This window comes from Aedes aegypti, chromosome 1, assembly GCF_002204515.2.
Source record: "Aedes aegypti strain LVP_AGWG chromosome 1, AaegL5.0 Primary Assembly, whole genome shotgun sequence".
In the NCBI taxonomy this organism is placed as follows: domain Eukaryota; kingdom Metazoa; phylum Arthropoda; class Insecta; order Diptera; family Culicidae; genus Aedes; species Aedes aegypti.
The window spans coordinates 194,620,684-194,643,899 of NC_035107.1; the positions used below are offsets into that span (position 1 = coordinate 194,620,684).

A 23,216-nucleotide genomic window follows, 5' to 3' on the forward strand; every position below is an offset into this window, starting at 1 on the left:
TTTGACAGAGATTGTTTGCTGATCATAGGAATTCATTAGAATTTGAAGTACTTGTGTCAACAAGCTAAGAGTTCACATAGACCAGTTTTGGAGAAACTCAGAATCCCATCAAGAGTCGAATGAGCGGTATGGAATGAAAACGATTTTTTTAACCACCTTATAACTTTCATAATAGATAGATTTTTAATCTATTTTATGATTTTAAAAGAGCAAATAGGTTTTAAGCAAACACCGGCTCATATGACGTGTACAAAACAATTCTTAGTAATAGTTTTCTAGGAATTACTCTTCTAACTGTTTTGCATTACCTCCAATCGACTTGAATTCTTTGGCAAAAGTTAGAGTACACAATTTTCAATTATAATACCTTTTCGGTAATTTTTAAAATGTTTGAAATTAAAATTAAAACAGCAATGGATGTTTCTGGGAATTGTGGAAGTCGTGTAATAGTTTTCTAAGAATTACTCTTCTAACTGTTTTGCATTACCTCCAATCGACTTAAAGTCTTATGGAAAAGTTAGAGTGCACAATTTTCAATTGAAATACCTTTTCAATAATTTTTAAAATGTTTGAAATGTCCACTAGTGGTTAAAACAGCAATGAATGTTTCTGCGAATTGTAGTCGTAAGTCGTATATCATAGAATTTTCGAACAAGAAATCATTTCAATCATTTTTTAAAATTTTTTAAGGCTCAAGAATCCATCATTCAGTCATCAGCAATCATCAAAAATAAAAAAAAACAGTTTTTTTCGTTCAAATTTAAAGATACCTTATGAAAATCTATTACTGTATTACATATAGCAAGTGCAATACAGTGATAGATTGTCATTAACATTGCTTTGGTTTTGAGCATAGAAACTGGTTTTGAAAATTTGTTAAATGATTATGGTTATTTTTCTCTGAAGTGCATCACGCAAAGTATCGTAAATCATGGCGGATTTTTTTCAATGTTTCTCCCCACAAACTTGAATCGCTCTTTAAATGGCAAATGTTACCTGATTCATGTTTCGGCCATATAGCCAGAATCACAAGTAAATTTCAAAGTTTTTGTTTTTTAAGATGAAAGGATACAATGTTGACCAAGATTTTGGAATTTTCTAGATTCAGATCAAATTTTCAGTATGAACGGCAATCTAATTCTCTAGATTTGTGCTCTCGAAGATTTGATGCGTAATTTTTTTTTCACTCAAAATAGATAGAAATTTGATTGAAAAGCAATCGCAAATTGAGTAATTACACTTATTATCTTTTCCTTTCATGATGTCTTTTCTGACAGTCTGACAACATGACCGTCAAAACTACTAAATTGACAGAAGCATCGTCAAAACAGTACGCTTAGCCTACTTTGATTTGCAATGTTCTGTTTGATAACGCGCAAACTACTTGATAACTTGATAATACGATAAAATTTCCATGATTTTGTTTTTAAATGACTCTCAGAATTGTCAGATGATGTTGTTCGATTAATTTCCACACAATACAGCTATAACATTTTTCTCATCTAAATCTAATTTCTCTGAGTATCTCAGATAATATTTCATCTCAATATTCTAAATTACTACATGTTTTTATGTATTACATGTACTCAGATATTAGTTATATCGCTTTTATGTCATCTAATCTGAATTTGATCAATTAATTGACAGTTCATATCGTTCTTATCCATCGTTGCCTACCAGACCCACTTAGACCCACCATAAGCGTGAACTGCACAACTCTTCCAATTGCCTATCGAGAACGACTCAAATCCCTTAAAACCCATTACCTATCATCATCCACCACCATCGTCCCTGCTTGGCTAGGTCATCAGCGCAGGCAAACAGGCTCGCTAAGGCCACCGCTGTGCGGAATTCTTTCTCACACGCCGCCCGCCAGCGAGTCAATCCATCGCCGATCCCCACAACCGCCACCCATCAGTAGTAGTCAGCGCCACCCATCCCTGGAAGGTAGAAAAACCATCTTTTCACCATTTGAACTTTTCCCGACCGTTTTTCCCTCCCGCCTCGCGTGAGCTTCTTCTGATTGGCGTATAGCCTCGAAGTTTGGCGAGGTAATCAAGCGGAGGTGGGTAGCAGTAGCAGGTTAGTGCTTCCGACTCTCCGTGCTTTCCTCCTTCTTAGCATTGAAGCTCAACACCCACTTGCTTGACGTGTATGAGCGGCCCATCGCCGCCGCCGTCGTCATTGTCCACATCTCTTGATGTATGTGGGACGGATGAAGATGACGATGGCAACGGAAGGCACTGGTATTTTCCACCGATAACAATAATGCTAAAACCTAGTGGAGTACTGAGATCCGTAAGGACGAGGACTACGACTACGACGACGACGCCGACGTGGACCCCTTGAAGGAGCACAAAGCGCAAAGCGAACGCTCGCGCGGCGGTTGTTGACGACAGTCGTCGACGAAACCTTGGTCGTAACCGCGCGCGCGTTCTTCACCTCTCCCGGCCATTCCGTGGCGACACACTAGAAGACAGGCACACAAGGTATGTCCCGAATCAGTGGACGAACGAACGAACGAACGGACGAATAAAGGAACGTTCACATGAACGGACAGGGTCGCACGATCGCATGGCAACCGCCACTTGCCAAGCCGTTCCAACGGTGCGGTAAGACACTGTAGCCTTTGCAGAGAGCTCTCGGTGCCAGCGGCACCGTTTCTCGACTCTTCAACGCAAACGAGCTTTTGGCTTTGGCCGTAATAGCACCAGCGGCAGCAGCACTGCAGAGGAGGCCTCCCCCCTTCGGACCCCTCTTACAGAAACGCGCATTTTCTACCCCAGGTTGTGATATCGAGTGCTCGGTGCTGCGGTGTGCTTTTTGCGAAGCTCCGGCAGCAGTGGCGTTGCAAGTGAGGGCAATTCAGAAGGAGGGCATACTGTCCGAATCTTATGACTCATGAGGATAGGGTCCGAAAGCTGTGAATGCGACTGTTTTCGAATTCAGTCTTGTTATCGCAGCGCCCCTATCAACTGCTATCGCCTAGCTACGCCACTGCCGTGCTCCAACCGGCCTCTGCTGGTCTGGTCTGGTGTACACTCGGTGTGTTATACACTTTCTTTTCATTTTTCCGCGCGTTCGTTGGGGCCGTTGTTTGCCACGCTGAGGTGAGCTACTCCATCTACTCGAAATTGTGGAGCCCCATCTCTTGCTTCTTTCTTTCGTTAGCCGTGTAGCAATCTGCCGCCGTGGTCGTCGTCGTCGCCATCGTCGTCATCATCATCATAATCAAGCGCCCTCACACCACGCACCGCCGCCCATCGTGCTCCGATTTCAGCAGCAGCAGCAATATTCGCCTTCGCCTTTGCTTGCTTGGATCATTTTGTTGTGCACGCTGTTGGCTCACCGAAAAAGATTTCGCTACGATAAGTCCCAATGACGGTACGATGGCGACGTTGGGTCCCGGCACAGTGGGTTTCTGAAAGGTGAAAAGTGGCCATACTGTTCGGACGAACGAGGGGCTACAAAGTGATCGCTTAGGAATTTGAACAGTGAAAATTTAAATTTATTACAGTTGCAATGTGCTTAGCATTTGTAAGTTTCCTAGTTATGGCAAAAATAGTGTAATGATTCGTACCGGACAACAAGAAATGGCACACAAATAATAGAATTTCATTTTCATAAAACTTTCATAAAAGCAGATCAAATTTTTGCCGACTTGCGCCGTTTCTTACCAACAGTGCCGCAGCGGCTCGAACCAGTTCGCTCTGTGAAGCTGACGGGTTCCAAGCACTCCGCTTAGCAGCAGCAGCACCGAGGGGTCTTCGAAGCAATTTAAGTTCCTACACCGCCTGCTTTGCTGTGTATAGCTCTCGACATGGTGAAGGCACCGCACAGCAGCACAGTGTTCAATGTAAAGCCAAAAGCAACAACAATAGCAACAACAGCAACGGCAATGACGACGACTACGGCGACGACGAAACTCTGTGTGTAGAGGAAAAACCTGAGACCAACAACCATCCAGCCATCCGACAGGCAAGCAACGGCTTTGGCTTAGGGATGGAATGGCACAAAGCATGTGGATATATATAGCACCAGCATATAGCATAAGCATAAGGCAAGCACATTTTCGAAGGAAGGTACACTGACTCATTCGGTCGCTTCGTTCCATCTGCAATATCAACCGCACACCGGTTTCCCCTTGGTCGTTGTATTCTCTATACTGTTTCCTGCCTGGTGCTGCTGCAGAAGCATGTGCGACCCTTCTCTCCTATTCGTTTGCTCTCTCTCCGTTTTTTCATTGCTAGCGTTTTCCGACATATTTCCATCCTTCCAGCACTCACTGGCAGTAGAATATCATTTGGCATGATGGGGTCCAAAGAAGGGTATACAGAGGGAGAAACGTCCGTAAAGCCATGACACAGAATGTGTGCGGCTCTGAATCTTCCCTCTCGCTCCGCCCGTCCCCTAGCTAAAGTCTCAAGCTCAACTGACGTTTTCTTCGAGGCATTGGCTCTTTCCCCTTAGGGACAGGGCAACCGGGTCGAACTCCCCATCAGCCAACCCGATGCGTATTCCGAACGAGGGCGTTGGAACATTTCAAATGGAATTACATTAACCGAGGAAGGTGAGTCAAGGACCCGCGCAGAGCAAAGAACCTCAAAGTCGCGTTTGGCCCTGATCACACTGATTACGAATTCCTCGCGATGTTTACCGCGCAATCAATCCCGCCTGCTGCGATGTTTTCATCGAAAGGCCCAACTCTAGCAAAAAGATTTCCATTTGCGGTAACAAACAAAGCAGGCGCCCGCGTCGCCCACCTTCTTTCGAGAAATTTTCACTATAGCGGACCGTAAGATGTTGTCGCGCCGCACAGTATCGTGCGCGATATTGGCGACGACGATGAAAAAATTGCTATTTTTAACAACAGTGAGTTCGAAAAACAACGGACAAAGATCTTTCCCCCCTCCGCGTCAGGGATGATCGCGAGCGCGCGGTTTTACTCGACGACAACACTCATCAGCAGATCCCAGAATAGATTTTCGTTCGCGAACTCACCGTCGTGACGGCGGAAGAAAACTCTCGCGGTCGTCAGAGTGCGGCGATGTTAATTTTGAATTCCTCCTAGCTCTGGGTGCAGGTGAATATGGGGTTGGAATAAGTCATGTTCGAATCCAAGGATGATAGCCGTTTTGGGAAGGGTTACTTGGATCGCAAGCTAACAAACTTTATTTTGGACCCGTCATAATTGGTGACAGGAAAGTACATGTGATAGTAGGCTCGTTGTTTCTATATATAGTCACAGTTTGAAATGTCCACTTTATGGTCTAACCTGGTTAAACATAAAGGATTTATTAAAGCTTTTATTGAGATTTTCAAAAAGTTTCTCCAATTGGAACATTGGAACCAAAATTAGTTGATTAGAAAGGCTTAATTAAGGCATTCATTAGGATTTCCTCAGAAATATAAGATTTCCCAACAATTTTTGGAGGTTTTTAAAAAAATGTACATCGAAGATTTTGAAACGAGTTTGTCTAATAATTACCTATAGATTCAGTAAAGATCTCCTATGATATCTGTCGAGTAAAAACAACTTGTGGATTTCACAAGGAATACGATAAACTGAGGTTGCCATTTCAAACAGAATCCACTGAGAATCTCATCTGACATGCGATAATTGACTAATCAACGACAAAATAATGACATAGTAGGCGGACTCAGATTGGGTACCACTTCTAGAACTACATTTGGTCTCTTGGTACTGAAAAAGGCACACAAGTTTGACAGATCGCCGTACACTTTTCATGGCATTCTAGATTTTGCTCTTCTACCTTATGTGCCATAAAATTTTGGGCAACTGCATGAAACATGAAGGAATTTATTTTGTCTTTGGACTTGCCAGAAACGACTAGAGACACTACAATAGGAACGAGGCTTTAGGATCCTATAATCTTACTAGGAATTTGTCACTTATCTCTGGGGATTTTCAAGGACATTTATCAGCGATTTCGTCTTGCGATCCATTCGCCAGGAATCTTGAGTGAAGCTTGCAGTTGATCACATGGAGAATCTACCAAAAATTTTCTTGACATGAGTTTGCCAAGAACTTTGAGAAAGCTGAAGGTATATAGAAAAAACTTTGAATTTCTGGAGAAATTGCCAAGTATCCTTCCCAACATAGCAAGGAATCCATCAAGAAACTTCCAAGTATAATCTTGTTCGGAATCATGCCGAATATAGTCTTAATGAGCATATTCATTAAGACTATATTCGGCATGATTCCTGATAAAGATCTAGTATTGGTGTTTTAGAATTCTCCAAGGAACAGGATCCTCGGAATCAGAGATCATCCAACAAACACGTTACGCTTCTAGGTGATCAAAAAAGCGCGAAAAACAATGAATTTATTATAGAATAAAAACTTGTGAGGAAAAAAACTTCTCACTACCTTATAAGAATATACTTATATACTAATTACCTCTTCAAGAGTCCAACTCAAAATTTTGATTGATAACATCAGAGATTAATGAAGGATTATCTTCAGAGATACCTCAATTAGCAATTACAGGGATCACCAGCGGTCCTTGAGGGGAACAATTCTCCAAGAAGTGTTTCAAAAGGTCATTTGGTCGAATGTCATCTGGTCGAATTGCGTTTGGACAAATTGCGAACAAAAACATCAAATTGCTAAGGCGCTAATGTGTAGGATTCATAAGTATGGCCCAATAACTTATCAGCTAATTAATTTGTCGATTTCTATGCTGTGACGGGACGTCAAGTTTGTCTCTGCATAAGAACTCTAAGAGAATGATAAAATCGACCCGCTAATTCAAGATGAAGTTGTGAACTTCACACATTGCGTCAAGACTCTGGGCTGATGATTGCTTAAATTTTCATAAGAGGCTGTTATTTCAAGAGAAAAGTATTTTTCATAGTCATTCTCCTCCAAGGTTAAGATTTCAACGTGTGAACTGAACTCTGCACCGAAGCTCACTGTTGCTCCTTTGTGAAAAGATGAAGCCAAGACTTGTGGTCTATGAAACATATTACTTAGTACGACTAGAGTGATCGAAGCAACCCGATCTAGCAGGAGGACGGAAACGTCTTTAACCGTTTTAGCCACTGTCAAAAGCTAACTACATACGCGATGCCAAAACGTCTACTAGTGTAATAACCGCTAACAGAGAAGTGAATAGTTGCAAACACTTGAGACGTTCTTTTTTCAGCACTGATTGTTTCATTTTTGTTTTATATTTCGGTCAAACGGAATTCGGCTGAATGGCATTCGACCAAATGACCCTGAACCTTCAATTAGCAATTCCAGGGATCACAGCGCTCCTTGAAGGGAACAATTGGGTCCTAAAATGATTAATAAATTCTTGTTTTTATTCAATAATACAAAAGAACATGTTCTTGCAACTACTTCAGCAATTTTTCCAGCTCAAATAACGGCTATGAAACATTTAAACTTCAATTTTAAATATAATTCCAAATATGAACCTTGACAGTTTTGATCATGTTTGACGTTCACTTTGTGGACAAACATGCCACAGGGCTTTTAGTTTTAACACTGGGGTTGTTCCTATCGGACATTTCGGAAGGGACACGGAAAACAAAATATTCCCTAAATTTGAGTTCAAACCAAGGGGTGTGACAAAATCTCGAAAACCGTGAAAAATGTTTTTTGGACTTAAACCAACAAGAATCATTTGAAAATTTAGTAAACATGTGTTTTTGGCCTAAAATTAAGCGTTTGGTACTTAAATTGGGACATGACTTTAGGACCCTATTCTGAAATTATTCATGGATTTTATCCAAGAAGCCTTTCAAAGTCTTCTAAAACCCTGATTTCCAGAGATTTCTCAAGAAATTTGTTTAGTAGTGTCTGCTGGAATTTCTCCAATAGGACATTCATTCAGGAATTTCTCCAGATACTTCTATGGATGGAGTATGGAGTTACTTTAAAGATCCCTTCGAGAATTTATCTAAAAACTCCTTCAAGGACTTCTGCGATGGTTTCTCTGGATATTGCTGATAATTTTTCCAGGCTCTACTGAATTAACAACATACATATACTTCTAAAAAATCCTCTAGAACCTAAAGCTAAGTATGCTGTTTCGCTCAAGAAAAGAAATTCCTTGACTGAATGGGTCAAGAAATTTCCTACAGAGCGCCCCCTTCTTCAGTATTACATCTAGTAATGCTTACAAGAGTTTTCCATGAATTCCTCCAGAAGTTCTTCCAGGAATCCCTCTAGGGAAAGAAATCCGTTCTCGTATCCGTGAACAGCAGACGTGAACTCGTCAACAAGCAAAAATACACTGTGAACTAGATCATGTTTATGTGAACGCGTTGCCTAGTTCCGAGAACGTTCATGTAAACATGATGGTAGTTCATGGTGTATTTTTGACAGTTCACGTTTTCCAGAACTCTTTTTTGAACGTGTGCCAATGATCTCAGATTCTAGGTTTTGCTCTATTACTGTATGTGCCATAATGGTTGTACTGTGAGTATGGCATGTTTTCTTCCAGTAATAATAACTAGGCTTTGTCTAGAAATTATTGAATAAACCAAGCCATTTAGTCAAGCATCACTCCGTGCATTATTGCAAGGATTGATGGAATTCTTCAAAATAATGCTGCTGATGTTCATCCAGTTGATACTTCAGCAATTTCCCGAGGAGTTTTTCTAATTTTCTTTCAGTAGAAATCTGTCTTAGTAAGCAGGAGCAGACCTACATAGAGTTTCATTCGTATGGAAAATGTACCTACAGCAGGATTTCTTTTGGAGGGTTTCGATAAACTATTTTTTTTATCAACACGACACAGCGATGATCCATGACAACCTCAACATAGGCTCCGGTCAGCTGTGAGTTCAACAGCGCCGCACCACCAACCACCCTGCTTCCCCCTCCAAAAGAATGTCTTCCGCAAAAGGTTTAAAAACTCCACGAGCGCGAGAACGGTGGTCCATTCATAAATAAAGAACCGCGTGAAGTAATTGCAACAAGTTCCGACGTCACCAAATGTGTGCCGATCTGTTCAGCAATCGCACGCGACACGGCGGCAATGACTCGACAATCAGCCGGCACATGCTTGGCTGTTAAAGGCCGAGGCCATAGTAACGCGTCCGCGTCCGCGAACGCGATGCGATCAAAGGATTTCCTGTTGTTGATATTCTGCTTTGCGGGCTCGCACACGCGCACGCATCGCTCGACGCGTTTACTATGGCAGCGCCCAAAGAGTGCCAAACGAACGAAACGGCGGCGACGGCAGCGATGAGATGATGATAAAGTCGTTAATGACGTATGTGTGTTAAATCGCGCCCAGACAGCCAGACAGACGGAACCAACCAAACCCATAGTTGGCTGTGTCTCTGCGACCGACAAGGCAAACGGATCGTGTAAAGAGAGCAATGAGCAATGAGTAAGGGAATGCGACGAGTGTGACTAATACGGGGCGAAAGAATGTGTGATGTTGGGTGACAGCGAATTACATAATGTCAACAGCTATGGCGAATCGGATGGCGCTGCTAAACGCCGGCTCTTTCTCTCTCTCTCTCGAACACCCCAACCCAGACGAAAAGGACGTACGTGCAAACAAAATAACCACTGAGTGTAAATAATTACAGCGGGAGCTACTTTTGCGGCTGTTTAGGAACAATCGCCAGGTTGCACTGCCAAGCAAAGCTCGGTATGTACCTCATAGAAATGCACTGCACTGACTGCTTCGGCTACTAGGTGGGGTACTTGAAGAGCAGCATGCGGTTTCTTCCTTGTTCCTTATGGTCGCTCGGAACAAGTTTCGTGCTGCAACAATGGCAGCACAAAAACAACACTCCAAAACACAGAGGAGCAAGTGTGCTGCAAGTGCAGGGTACCATGGTGCGCTGCAATAGTGTAAGACGTTGGGTTGCTTCCAACCATGTATAATGGCCTCAAAGTGTTAGAAAGGAAAAAGTAGACTACGCTCTCACGTACTTACTATACAAAATAAATGCAGAGAAGAAGGAAAGCAAAAAGCGGCGGTCCATACATACGAAAGAACTGCCGGCAGACAGCGCTGCTACGACGAAAACGGCAACGCACGTGAGTGAATGAATAAATAAATATATGTATCATTAATTAATATGAGCATACCGAACCAAAATAAAAGACCGAACCAAAACAAGCACCGAGACCGTGAGGAAAAAAGCGTAAGTATAGTGTTGCGCGCTCGACCTTAACCGATTAATGCTCTGCATCCGCAGAAACCGTCGCCGTTGTCTACGCTGAACCTTCGCCCGTTTCCCCTCTTCCTCCTCCCCCAACCCCAACGACAACGATGACGACAGGGATTCCCTGCGCCTCAAAACCGCCTTGAACGACCTTCATAAATTAATTGCTTTACTGCGGCTCGGCCGTCGGGCGATTTGACGAAACCGGTGAGAAGTTGGCAGGCAAAGTCCGTTTCGTCGTCGGTCCACTCTACTCGTGCAAATCTCAAACGACAACAAAGTCTTCCCCAATCGGATCGGACCGAACGTTGTAAAGACCCCGCATGTACGGCCGGAGCACGTGCTTGTTACTCGGGAAATAATGTGTGTACTCACATTAGCATACCCGCGCCGTTGTCGTCTGTTCGATCGTAGAGATGGCCATCAGCGATGCAACGGAAAACCCCCCTGTGACTCGATATTGGGACTGCTGCTGACTGCTGAGCAGGCGGCGGCGGTGTATGTATCATTGAAATGCAAACATGGCACACTATGATCGAAGACGTTGCCGTCGCCGCCGTCTCGGATGGGTCTGGCATCAATCACATTTCGGCAGACTGACTGCGCGCTCTTGTCGGCGATTCCCGCCGCAATCCTGCTTGAAAATTTTTGATTGAAAACATAGTCTTGGGGACGGGGCGAGGCGCTCAGCTGACGCGCAAGGGAAGGCAACCGATACCGTAGCGTATGGTGGCGGCGAGAAACGGCATGTATAATAAAAAGGGATTCCTCCTGCCGTTGCTCTGGGGTGGTGGATCGCTTGTTGGGTCCTTTCGTCATCGTTTGCTCGTGCTTTCGTCATCGTATCGTCAACATGACACGCGGTATATTGTCCCACCGTCGTCGTCCCCTCGGCGTTCCGGAAACTCATCTGAGCGGAGCAAGAAGAGGTTAGCATCGCATCCCATTCATCGCAGTCGGCGGCGGCAGTATGCGTCGCAGACGGAAAGAAATCAGTGAAAGTTAGACGTGTGTGGGGAGATGGAAAGAAGCACGGCAATGATGGCCTTGAATCCTTTTTATTTATTATTTTTATGACTACCTTCGCTCCCTCCCCTTGCGCTCCGGATGTTGCCAGCCAAGGAGCGTTTCGTAGTGGGGTGAGCGGTTCTGCCCATTTATGATTGTTTTGTTTTCGTTTTCGTCGACCGACAAGGGCGACCCGATGTGCAATGCCGTTTTTTTCGCCGTTTCGGAAAACTCATCAATTGTGCGCCCCGAGGGGAATCCTTTCAACCGTCTGATGAAATAACAGGTGTGCAAAAACCTGCTTAAACCATGGTATAATTTCTTCCCATGTGGATGGCGGGTGCTTCCTCGTCGTGATTGGCCCATATTTTAACCTATGCGAGCGTAGAGGTAGAGAACGAGCGAGTGTCGACGTCGATGACGGGAAAGGTAAACAATCGATCTAGGCTCATAAATATTGGAGAGTCTGACTGCTGCTGCTCTACGGAACGTGGAATGCGGCGTATAAGGCGCCGGGGTAACCACCATATGATTCATTCATTGGCCATGCCAAGCCGCTACCGGTACGGCTGATGCTGATGCATATACACGCGGCCTAGTCTAGCTAGATGATGACGACTACGGTAACGGTGCTGGTGGTCTCCGTAGCTTTTCGTACGACGGCATGCGGCCTCTGTATTTATAATAATAAAAGGAGCTCATTCACCTCACACATGTGTGGAGCACGTGTGTATGGCTCTCTCGGGCCTTGGCGTCACATTCGTAACCTTGCAGCTCCGCCGTACCGTCGGCGGGACCAGCTGGTTGAAGTTAGCATTAATTAAGTGATATCGAGCAGCAACAGGAGAAGCAATGATTACGGCCGTGCTCTTTCTCTCGCAGCATTCTTCCGAAATACTCCATCGCTGATGGAAATGTTCCACCGGCAGGTCTGGATCGGTAGGCTTTGGCTTGGTACGATGACACAGCGCCTCCTGCGTTGCTTTATATGTATATATAGTTGCCGGACGTTGTTAGCATACTTTGATGGGCAGACCGTCTAGCACTGCGTCGTTTTAATGGTTCTAACATGAGTGCCGTGCCGTGCCGCCACGTCTGCCGCACATGCACGTGTATTTACCGAACGCGAGCACGGTAAACACTCCCGGACCTAGGCGACTGCAAACCGCAGTCAGATTGTGTCCACTTCTACACCTTCCGCGTCAAAATCCGTCCACCTTATCTCTTGCGAACCACGTGGACACGACGAACGGCAAGAACTTTTCTTCCGACCGAAGCACGTGCGGCCAACTTCGATGCTTCCCGCGCGCTCTCTCGTGTAGTGCACTCGAGTTCAAAGTCACGAGGGCCCAACATCGTTAAAAATCAACAACAACAACCAAACAATACACAAGTTAAAAGTGAGCGCCACTTCTTCTTTGCATAGCAGCTGATCGCCGTCGCCGTCATTATCATCAACAATCGACATTCACCGGGGCATCCCATCGGTCTTTCGCGGTATTGGCTTTCCGGTTGCGCAAGGAGGGGGAGGCATGACGGTTTAAAATTTCCGATTACCCCGACGCCGCACTCGACACTGCTGATTGGCTTTTGTTTTGGTTTTGAATTTGTTTTGTTTCCCATCTTCTTGGGCTTGCCGCCACCGCCACCGCCACCGCCGACATCGCATTATCATCAACATGATCTGAGTGAACCGAATAATGGTCGAGAAATCGAAAGGTGTGGGGTGAGCCGGGGGGTAGGTAGGTGGTATTAGTTTTATTGCTCCTCGACGGATAGTCTACCTGTGCGCCGCGTGTGTTGGGATTGCTATGTGCGGGCATATACTTACGGAAAGGAGCGAACGAAGGAGGCTTGGCATTGGCGACCGCACTTGAAGCATTGAAATTGGAGCAACTGTGCAGCGATAATTGGCCGTGTTTATTGTTCGAGGCGCTACGTCAGGAGATCATTGAACGGCGTGGGAAAAAGCTCGGTTTATGGGTGTTCTATGTTTGGACTGGTTTTGTATGGGTTCGATGTTTGGGTTTGGTTGTTGATATGCAGTACAAGATTTGACGTGTGGATTAGTCATGCGTTGCGTAGCAAAGGGAAAAACTGTAGGCAGTCATTCGTCTGCATTATCGACTACGCTTTGGTTACTTGGATTATTATTGTCGTCCAAAGAGAGACTTTCAGCCAGAGACGAATAAAGACATACGGTTTCAGAATAGGTACCACTTTCAGTACTACATTTGGTCCCTTTGTACTACACTTCGTACCCAAGTTTGACAGATCGCAAAAGTCTTTATTCCGTCTTTGTTTTAGGCCATGGCTGACTCGTCTCTGTGGTTACTTGGATGTTTCTTTGGCTATATAACAGACGAAATAGTCGTATTTAAAAAAAGAACCATTTTTAGTATCAGCGCCTTATTTGCTACTGAAAAGTAATTTCTTGGCCTATCTTGATGCATTGGGAATTCCTTTAATGAATCGATCAAGAAAGCACTTTTTTTCTAATCGCAGTACGCAGTTGATAAGAAATGTCAGTTCAAACGGGAGTCGCCGTAGAAAATTACTGCCAGGAATCGGCGAGAGATTTCTTTAGCTATTCCTTTTCAGCAGCAAATCAGGCTTTACTGAAAATTCTGTACCGAGTTATAGAACCGTAGTAAAAGTTGGTTTTCATGGATAACTCGATGGTCACTTGAAACGCAGTTGCTACTGATTTTGTGGTCTATAACTCGATTGTCCGTTCCATATCGAGTGAGTTTTAGAAAGTTGACTGAGCTATTCAATTGGTAGTATTAGGGAGTCAATTTCAGTGTTTCAGTGAGCAGCAAACTTTGAGATTGTGGGATCGCATGGAATAATTTACATTTGTGTGGAAAATATGAGAATAAAATTTAAGAGTTCCGATGAAAATTCTAGAATTTTGAAGAAAATCTTTCAGACTCTGATAGAAATCTACGGGATTTCAACTGTGAATCTTTTGAAAATATTTATTGAGCTAGCGGTTGGAATCTTTGGGATTCAAATGGGAAGCCAGGGGTTTCCGCTGGATTCCAATGATTGTTACCAGAATCACTACGATTCCCATAAAAACCTCGACATTCCCACCTGTATTTCAGGATTCGCACCAAATGGCTCTCAGTCATCCCGAAGGTTCTCAGCGGAATGACAATTCAGAATTTTTGGGACAACTGTGAAAATATTTGAAATTAAGATAGGAATCCAGAGGTTCGGAAGAGTATTTTCTACTGTATCACTACGATTTCCTTAAAATTCTTAACATTTTCACATGCATTGTAAGATTACCACCAGATTATGAGCATGCTTCTCGGGATTTTAAAGGTTCTCAGTGGAATTCCGAAATTATATACATAGGACTTCCAGAAACCCAGGAAATCTACTGCAATCTTAAGAAGTTTTAGTAGAATCCTAAAAATTATCACTGAATCACGAAAGATCCCAACTGAAATCCCAGTTTTCTCCCAGTATTTTAGGAAATCGTTTCAGAATCCAACCACTATCATGGAAACATGCATTCTAGGGATATTATCAGAATTCCTATTCAGAGTTCTATAAAAATATCCAAAATACCATCTAAATACAAAAAATCTCATTGAAATTGAACTTGATCATCAGATAATAATTCCAGAACTCAACGACTATCAAGGAAATAGGAATTCTTCCTTTTCTGAGTCCTATTAGAATACCAAGAATATCATCTAAATACCAAAGATTTCATTTTTCAGTGGAATTGATCTTCAGAAAACCCTTATGATAATCTTGGGAGCTCCGGATTGGTCCCCATAATAGAATTTTAGTAATGAAATTTCAGGAATCCAATCTAATTTACAGATTGGTTGTTTTAGTCTCCAGCTTAAAAACTCAAGATTGGAGCTAAAATCCCAAATTCATGTCAACCATTGTTTAAACTTGGTTTTTGAAAAGATACCATCGTGCCATAAGGAATTTTTAAAATTTAATAATAAATAGCCACCAGATGGTCATAGATTAGTGTTTTGCCATTCACACTTGCCATGAAAAACATCGAAGAGGGTGATCAAATGGGGCAAAATGATAGTACAAGTAGTTATAATAACCGCGTTTTCTTCTTCCCTCTCAATATGTTTGTTCAAGATTGTAAATGTGAATGTAAATACGAATAGCCGAATTTCGCATTATTTTTAACATGACGACCAATATTAATTTTCGTCAAAAGTCTTCACTGGTTGACGACCAACATTGTTTTTTTTATTGGTCCGATTAACGAAACGACGAGATAACTTAAATGAGTATTTCTTTTACACCTTGTTTGATTGTTCAAATATTACGTAACGCAACAGGGGGAGGGAGGGGGTCAGAGATAGTGTCACGGTTCATACAAAAATTTAAAAATTTCCATACAAAAGCTGTTACGTGGGGGAGGGAGGAGGTCCAAAATTAGCAAATTTTGCGTTACGTAATATTTGAATGAACCCTTATACTTATGCCTGCTGTCAAAATTATATTCACACACTAGTGGTCCCGGCAAACTTCATCTTGCCATCAAGTAGGCTGTTGAAAACGGTCATGGATCGTCCCATACAAAATTAAAGTACAGTTCACTCTCGTTTTTTCGACTTTCCCGGTGAATGTCCTGGAACTTTTATACATACAAACACGTCGGAACCCTTGACGAACAAAATGAAGAAAGAATCATCCAAATCCGTTGACCCGTTTGTAAGCTATTTCGTGACATACAAACACCATTCCATTTTTATTTATATGGATTTGGCTTGTAAAATAACTTTTTGGAATATTTAATTAGTTAATTAAACGTTTATCAATAAATAACCCTTACTTGAAAAAAAAAAATGCAACGATTGTGTAAATATCAAAGTTTTTGAACCGCATTCAACGATTATACCGATCATGATAAAAATGTATCATTCTACAAGATTAAAGAATTGTTCTGACTATCTTTTCAATTGTACATGGAATGGTACAAATATTAAATTTTAAAGGATTAGTTTCTGCCTTTGCGTCGTATTGCAGCACTGACTTGAAGAATACTGTTTCGTACCAAAAATTTAACTGAATTACTATCAGAAAACTCTGGCTTGGATCCAAGCAATCAGAATTGAAATTTAAACTACATTACTATCGACAAACTCGAACATGAATCCAAGCAGCCCGAAACTGAAAAACTTAAACTACATTAAAGCTCAGCTCCGCGCGGCAGCGAATCCGCATTCAATAGTCCTGTGGGAACAAAACTCACCTTGGTAATCGGGCATTAAAACAACATAACGACGCACAAAAAGAAACGCCTGTTTAATTGGAAAACAGTGAAAACCAGTACACCGTACCTGCAAAAAAAAGATCGAGAAAAAATAACATTAATTTTTATGCCACATTTTTCCATCATCGTGGCTGTTCAACGAAATATAATAAAACAAGGCAATTCCAGGATATTGCCGCCCGAAAGTGCGTGTGTGACACACAGACAATTCACGCGGGGATGCTGCTGATGCTGCTGCTTGTGCCACCCACCCGAGGTGAACCTACGCATCCCGCATCCCGCCCTCTGCCAAACGTCAACATAAAACCGTTATATATAATAATTATTTTGTTATAATAAAAAATTCATTTTTCGAAAATCCATTACCTAAATGAGAAGAGCGCTTTGCGATGCACAGGCACATACACACGCACACAACCATACAGAGTACGGACGGAAAACAGTGAACACAGGAGGCTGGGTGGCCGCGTGTGCGACCCAGGGGGATGACAGGATCGGAAAAATAACGTTTATACGGGTGACTATAACAATAAGCCGTGATGGGCATGCGCATTGCCGAGCATATCCTGCCTGGTGGCAGAGAACAACCGACCTCGTCGCCGTAAGAACCACCACCAACCCTCGCACCCATCCCGGCCTGGCCGCAGCACGGTTCGTCCTCGGTGTCCTCGGTCGGACGGTCGGTTACATAAAGTTACCTACAGAAGAAGAACTGAACCAGCTTATGTACCATCATCACCCACCGACGACGGTTCCGTATCGTAGTTGGCCAGTTGCTAGGAAAATTCCACACTTTTCAACTGTCATGTAACCGATAGTGTGGGAGGCGTTACGAATCGAGCTAATTGGCAACACTGCAGTCAGGTTGTCATGTGCTGATGCACGGCCACTACCAGTTGACAGTGGATGGTCAAAATCAATAAATTGGCAGGTTTCGGCTGGTGGCAGTAGTTGACCGTTGTCTAACAGTGTCACCTCCAACCAGCAGCCGAATGCAGCAGGTTCAAACGGGTTGAACCGGGACTGTTTTGCGGTCAAACGTTGTCCGGAGCAGGTGATTTGACTCTCTGCTGGCATCCCGTTCAATGGGAGATTTGTAGAATGGGACGATAATTGTCTTATGATTAGGCAGGAATGTTTTTGGAAGGATGTCCATCATTTTGAAATGTTTTGTTTCACACTAAGATGAGCTCGGCAAATTTTCAAGCATAACCTCGGCAAAAAGTGACGTTTGTTAACTGACGTTCTGCAAAATATATCTCGAATCTCAGCAAACAAACACCTCGCTGACTGAGATCTCATCGGAAAAGATGTTTGATGAGATCTCGGCGGTGTTAATCTCGGTAAAAAAGCTGTAGTATGTCGAGGTTCAGTGAAAACAAAAGTATTTACACTAGGATGGTCCAAAATTTAGTTTTACTCCACTCCGCTCATGAAATACTAAGTCAGATACTTAGTTTTCTCACAAAATTTGAGCGTACAACCCATTAAAAGTTTGTATGGGAATAACTATGCAAAACCCAAGTAATTTCCGCTGAACTTTTCTAAACGACTAATCTAACAATGAGAGATCATCTCCTCTCTTGCTCTCTTTTAAGCTAAGTATGCTGTTTCGCTCAAGAAAAGTAAAGAAATTGCTTGATTGAAAGGGGCAAGAAATTTCCTACAAAGAGCTCCCTTTGAAGTGACATTTCTTCTCAACTGCGTACTGCGATCAGAAAAATGTTATTTTCTTGACCATTTCTTGGGAGAAATTTTCCACGCATCGAGATAGGCGATTCCTTTTCTTGTCAGTAGCAAACCGGCCTTTAATTGTGGCAATGCTACATTCAAATTTTTGGCATATTTTTCACTATAGATCGAAAGAGAATAGGTCTTTTCAAGAGAAATTTCAAGTCAGCTGATTTTTAATATTTTGACGCTTTAACTCTTCTATAGAGACGACGGTTCTGTGTTTGCATCGGTCCTCCACCGATGTAAACAAATACACAGACGGACCTGTCGCTTGCAAAGGCTAGCAACATGACTAGTGATACGGAAAGCGCAACGGAAGATGTAAATGTAACTTAGTTATTGATAAAAGAGAAAGTAAAGTGTAGTTCCCAGGTGACAAGAAATGCGCTCACGAAAAACAGCTACTTTTTATCAAAGTTATTTCGACAGCTGATCTCCTAAGAGCGAAATGTCACTTCACCTTGCGGAATTATTGAGCGGAACATTTTTCCGCATGGAAAAAAGAGACAGCTCTATTTGATTTGCACGGCAGCCGTTACCGGTGTTACGAAATCGGCTCTTCTTGTCAGCTGCGGACTGCTCAAGAAATTTCGATAGCTGAATAATTTCTTGTCCTATCTTTTTGCACAGTGCTTTTCAGCTGCGGGCTACGCTTAAAGTCTGATTCGCTGCTGACAAGTAATTTCTTGGCCTATCTTGATGCATGGAAAATTTCTGCAAGGAATCGATCAAGAATGCGCTTTTTTCTGATCGCACTACGCAGTTGAAAAGAAATGTCAGTTCAAATGGGAGCCGCTGTAGAAAATTTCTGCATGGAATCGGCGAGAAATTTCTTTAGCGATTCCTGTTCAGCAGCAAATCAGGCTTTAAACCTAAATATGCTGTTTCGCTCAAGAAAAGTAAAAAAATCCTTAACTGAATAGGTCAAGTAATTTCCTACAGAGAGCCGAGCCATCATTTCAAAGAGGGCACAAATTTTCTCAACTGCGTACTGCGATCATAAAAAAAATATGTGATTTTTGGACTATTTCAGGGAAGAAATTTTCCACGCATTGAGATAGGCAATTCCTTTTCTTTTCAGTAGAAAACCAACCTTAACGCTGAAGTATTACAAAACTGAGCGTTTGCACAAAAGCTTTAAAATTCTTAAAGTTTTTATGAAGGATTCATACATTATGTCTCAAAAATTGTTTGTTTTCATGTTGAAGATGGAATTTTATTACAAACTTGGTTACACACTTGCTTCTAACTGTTTTGTTGCAGAAAACAACGAATAATTTCGTACATTGTTGTGTATAAAGGGAGGGGTCTAGGGCGGTCTAACCATTTTTGAACCACCCTAATGTACACTATCATTCAAAATTCTGTAAAGCATGAGTTTCTAGCAGTTAAGTAGGTTCGATACCTTGACTCGGCAGGATTTGGCAAGACACTCGAATCTTCATAAAAACCCGAAAAGCTTAGTCTACTTTCTTTGACATTGAATTCTTAGCTTTTGGATTTTATTTGATACATTTTACGTTTACTTAACACGACAAGAAACTATTATGCATATGTGAATTTATGATGGAAGACAGAAACTCCAAAATATGAACAGCAGTTTGATGACAACAATGGAAGAGAGAGTGCGCCACCAAAAGACAACCACCCGCAATAAATACGTATCGTTCTCAAAAGAACAAGAAAAACTCGAAATTCATATCATTCCAACAAGTCATTCATTCCGCTAGGTTCTACACCGACCGAGGTAGAGAGCGAGCGTAAATAAAATCAAATTTATACGAAAGCAATATGACGATTTGCTTCGTTCGGTGGAAGCTTCCTAATGCTGTTACAAAGCACTCGAATCGATATCAGCCAGCAAGCACCAGCAGCTAGCTAGCGCACTAGATTCGTCGATATAGAAAGCGGATTCGAGCCGAGGTCGACCCGAGCGGGAGCCGAAGCGCGCACCTTCGAGCGCCGCACAGCGAAACGTGGTCGATCGAATTCCTCGACCGTTCGCGTGATGTTATTAAAATATTATTTCGCGCGGTTCGAATCAACGACGACGGCCAGACCAGGCGAACAACAAAGCAAGAAGCAAGCGGATGAAGTAAGCACAAGCCAGAAAACCCATCAAGCAGCGCAGTAGGCTAGGCAGTGAACGAACAAACGAACGAAGCGAAGAAGAGGGAAACGAGCGCTCATCAAGGCAAACTGTGCGCGTGGTGCGATGGTGGGTTGGGAAATGTGAACACTGGCAGAGTCAGAGAGCTGTGGCGCGGTCGAGGAGGTATGGGAGGCGGGACAGGCGGAGAAGGGTGGTAACCTCGTCGCCGTTCATTCGCGCTGGCTGACTGGATATTGTGTGTTGCGAGCTACTTTTATACGTAATCTGATGAAGCACCGACCGACCGACCGACACCACCGGAGCTGTGTGCGCTGTGCTCGGTGAGACTTTTCATCGGGTGGACGGGACCGACCGAACGAGCGCACACGGCACGGCAAAGTTTCACCACCTTCAGGGGCTTTTTGCTGTATGTACACGTATACGCTGGGCTGGGGCCGTTGTTGGTTAGTTGAAATGGATTTTTTCGCCCTGCTGCTGCCGCTGCTGGCAATGGGTAGATTACGAAAAGAAACTAGCACTGCCACAGCACAGCGAGGGAATAGGGTGATCAGCGGGTACTGGTTGAGTAGCGCTCAAGCTTGTGCATGACTTGCCGGACGACGATAGGTGGTAACCCTCTTCAGTACTTTGGTACAAACAACATGAATTTATAGTACGATTTTTGAAAATCTGTAGTTTTAAAGATTTTTGAGTAAAATCTCTACAAAATCAAAAGGCATAGCTGAACGCAATCAAGATTTTGAGTACTAAGCGGTTTCAATTATTATACTACATAATTACTGAAACGCGCTCAACTGATAAGACCCCGTCGAGAGATTCTGAAGTCTTGGATACCGGACTTCGAAAGCACCGGTCTACCGCGATCGAAAATATCGAAGGGACCACAAAGAGAACGGCGAAAAACTTATTTATAAGAATTATATAAAAGTTTTATTATTTTTTGTGCTCCTTTCGCTCATCAGCGGGTTGCCTCACTTGGCCCTGCTCCGCGGCCCAACCCAGCCGCAATCATATTCTCTCGGTAAATTGATGTTTTTCATTTTCCTCTCTGTTTTCTCCGCGTGCTTTGTCCGAGCTTTCCTGTGATAGCTGCTGCCGCGCTGCTGACACACCGCTCTGTCCAGTGCTTCTCTTAATTTTTCAGCTTCTGCTTTGTGCACTGTTTCGCCTGCTATGAGAAACTTGGCATAACTTCAAACTATTATACCGCAACGATCAAGGAGGCGGTGGTTTGTCGAGCGGAGAGGGGACATAGCACAACCCTGTGCACCTCATCATCATCAGCGGAGACCGAAGTGCCGCACGGTGCACATCGAGAAGAGCACCGATGGCTCCGGACCGGGTGCCACTGGACGGACACCCGGAGCTGGTCTGATCCGACGAAGAGACACCGAGGGCACGGAACGGGGCGCGAAAGGAAAAAAATGACCCATCGTCGCCGTTGCCACCGCCGCCGCCGCCGCCATACGGGGCTTGATTGTGTTTTGTGTAGTTGGTTGGGCTCAATCATTTTTGTAGGTTGGGGTGCCGCCGCAGTCAAGCCACGGAACGGAACGGTTTGTTGGATGGGTTTGCGGTGGAAAAGGACGGAGGAGCAGATGACGATAATTTCCTTCACAACAGCAATCCGCGCGCGAAGGTTGAACCACCATTGGTTGGCGGATTGTGTCTTGGGTTGCTTGGATGGGTGACGCTGACGTGCGGCGAACGGAGGTGATGGCATTTCCGTCGACTCACTTTTCTGCGAACGAGGCTCAAGACCGATGCGACGACAACGACTCTCAACGCACAGCGGTGGATGCGGTGGCCAAAAATTCTAATAGTAATTTGGGAATTTATAATCCGAAACTCCGACATAGTCTCTGCAATCGTGTAAAACAAACTAGAATACAAAAGAAACTCCAGATTTCTGTTGGAGATTTCTGGCAACACCCACAGGAAACCAGGATTTACACAGTATTCTGTGTTATCAAGTAGAGATGGATGGAAGCTCTAGTAGCACAAATTCTAATTGTTTCTGCATGATGAAAATGAAGGCGATGATGCTGAGAATACGAAACTCCGACAAAGATTCAGCCCCATGTTCAGGGTTCTTGTAATATACACAATATTCCACAGGAAACATCAGGTTTCAAATGATGAGTTCTGAACGCTGTGTACAATCACACAACAACAGGAGTTAGACAGGAACTTAAGGGTTCCAGATACAACAATACGTGTCCTGCAAAAATCCTTAATGTGCATACTATTAAATTTTGCAAAATTTGGCTTGAATTCCAGGATTTTCCGAAATCTCAACAGAAATATTTTCCGAATCCTGTGTTATCAAGTCAAGACAGACGAATGCTTAGGAATTCTACCTGTGAAACAGTGGCTACAGCCACAAGACACAAGGACTTAGACAGAAACTTTGCGATTCCTGATGGTTCCGATAGCTCAAGGTATCGTGTCTAACACATAATACTCCACAGAAAGCTCAAGGTTTCTGTTGAAGGTCTTCATAACGCTAAAAACAACCCCAGGAGATCAGGACTTAGATAGATAATTCAAGATTTCTGATGGAACCTTCATGATGAAAATAAAGTTGATGATGCTGAGAATCCTCAATAAGTTCCAGGAGCTTTGTTGGACGATCCTGGAACATGTTGAGGATAATACTTTTGACACACATAAAATTCCATGCGTAAATCCAGGTGTCTTATAAAGTATTCTAAGCACTGGCAACAACCGCAGGACACAGAAGCAACAATACGTCTCCAAGGAACATCCAAGATATGAATGTTATAGTTTTACAGAACTCCAAAACTTCGACAAGAAATCCAAGATTTCAAGACATTTCAAAGGCAGTCCAAAACTCTTGAGTTACCGAGTCGGGATGCATGGAAATTCTGTCAGGCTGTGAACCGTTTTATCAATTCGTTTAACTATTAGTCA

General features: G+C 43.3%; 1 protein-coding gene across 3 annotated transcripts in view; it reads right to left on the bottom strand.

Annotated features, from left to right (window-relative positions):
- The window catches only part of LOC110680661, a 66,302-nt gene that overhangs the window by 14,525 nt on the left and 28,561 nt on the right, over positions 1-23,216 (bottom strand). The window contains exon 1 of one of the 3 annotated variants that reach the window (XM_021856453.1): positions 16,415-16,469. The exons of 1 other annotated variant lie outside the window; for it this stretch is intronic. The gene's annotated coding sequence lies outside the window, so the exon portion shown is untranslated. Of the gene's footprint in view, positions 1-10,533; positions 12,046-16,414; positions 16,470-23,216 lie in introns of those variants that run through there. One more of the 3 variants, XM_021856458.1, reaches the window with a different exon arrangement.